This window comes from Cynocephalus volans, chromosome 15, assembly GCF_027409185.1.
Source record: "Cynocephalus volans isolate mCynVol1 chromosome 15, mCynVol1.pri, whole genome shotgun sequence".
NCBI classification, from domain to species: domain Eukaryota; kingdom Metazoa; phylum Chordata; class Mammalia; order Dermoptera; family Cynocephalidae; genus Cynocephalus; species Cynocephalus volans.
The window spans coordinates 95,985,559-95,987,335 of NC_084474.1; the positions used below are offsets into that span (position 1 = coordinate 95,985,559).

A 1,777-nucleotide genomic window follows, 5' to 3' on the forward strand; every position below is an offset into this window, starting at 1 on the left:
AATCTTAATGTAAGGGGGGGTCTAACTTCTTACCGAACAGTGAGAAGATCTAGTAGCATCGCGGGAAAAAGCATCACCCCGCGGCCCTGCAGCGGGGGCTCCTCCAGGCGGTGCCAGGACCCCTCCCTGGCGCTCTCCTCGCCGCCCTCGGCTCACCTGGGGTTGCTGTCATTTGACAGATTGGGAAACTGAGGCCTGCTCACACGGGCCAGGCCGGTTCTCCCCGTCTCGGACCCTCTGCCGTCCCAGGCCACATCTCGGTTCCTGCCGCCCCTTCCCGTGCCCCCGGGCCGCACACAGCTGCGTCGTCTGGGTCCATCTAGGCCTTGTCATTAATTACTGTTGGGAGCGGAGGGGCTCGACTGGGCTTCAAGTCGTAAATGGTCCCAGCCTGCCGGGTTTCTCGGGGAATTGTCCCCGCTCTGAAGCTCACCAGTGCCTCCTCCCAGGAGAGGTCCAGCAGCATCCTGCTGTCCTCTGTCTCTAGCTTCCTTGAAGCCTCCTTCCCAATTCCGCAATTCCCAGTTCTGCAGTCCCTGCGGGATAGTTTGGAAAGCCACGCGAGAGGCTCCCTCCTGCCCCACCGCATTCGGGTCCTGCCCGGACCACCTCTCAGCCAGCCCAGCCCTAAGCACCTGCCAGCCTGGCGCTTCAACCTGTGTCCCCACCACAGTCCTGGCCACCAGGTGCGGGGCTTCACCTCTGACCTACAGTGATTAGGGGCGCGGGGGGACTTTGCCTCCTTAGCTCCCCCGGGCTCTCCCAGAGCCGCTGGCCTCAGGCGTGGGGGTGACTTATCCAGGGCGGAGAGGCCTCCCCAGGACCCCCAGGCTTTGCTCTCAGTGTCCTAGGAAGTGGTGTCTCTGGTGCCTGCCCGGTCCTGCCTCTGCCCACGGGCGACAGAGGTCACCTCCTAGGCTTGCGGCTTAAAGACTGATTGTTCCCTGTGACATTTCTCGCATCCTGGGGCCCCAAACCACACCTTCCTCAGACTCGCTGGGGAGGATGGGAGGGTCACTCACCTCTTGGGCCGGACAGTGAGCTGGAAAGACACTGGGAGGAGGGGCACATGCTGTCTGCTCAGCCTCTGCAATGGCCCCCCCGCCCCCACGCAGTGGCTCAGCCAGACTCTCCTGTTTCCCTGCCCCAGATCCCTGTGCTGGGACCTGCCAATGACCCCAAAGGCTGCAGCACAACGTCGCTTTTGCCCAGCTCCTGGGATGCTGTTCACACTGTCCGCAGGCCAGTTGGCCCCCCAGGATTCCCTCTGTGCCCCTGTCTTGCTGTTCCTTCTGTCTTAAACACCTTTCCCTACTCATCCCCTAAGACTTGGCGCCGGCCGGTTAGCTCAGCTGGTTAGAGCATGGTGCTGATAACGCTAAGGCCCAGGGTTCGATTCCTGTACTGGCCAGTGCCCCCCACCAAAGAAAAAAAACACATCTGAGACCGAGGGTGAGCTCCCCTCCTCTGGGACTAGCCAGCGGGGTTGGGCTGTGTGCCTGACCGTGGCTGAGCACTCCCAGCAGCCTCTGCCACCGTTTCACTCTGAAAAATTGTTTTTTGCTGAAAATTCACTGAGGTTGCTATAATTCTGCCATTGGCCACACTCTCGGGCAGAATGGCAGGGTCGAGACTTCTTCTAGCTGGGGTTCAGAGGCGCTTGGGGACCAGCTGGGCCTCCTCCAGGTCTCCTAGGAGCTGGCTCCTCTTGGTCAAGTTGACTAAGGCTCCTGCTGTCCACTTGCAGCTCTGTTGCCTGAGGTGGCCGTGGCTGGTG

At 61.2% G+C, this 1,777-nt stretch overlaps 1 non-coding gene across 1 annotated transcript; it reads left to right on the forward strand.

Moving 5' to 3' along the window:
* The first annotated feature begins 1,337 nt into the window (after positions 1 to 1,337).
* On the forward strand, positions 1,338 to 1,411 carry TRNAI-GAU (transfer RNA isoleucine (anticodon GAU)). Its single transcript has one exon. It is a non-coding gene; the product is annotated as a tRNA-Ile (tRNA).
* The last annotated feature ends 366 nt before the right edge of the window (positions 1,412 to 1,777 follow it).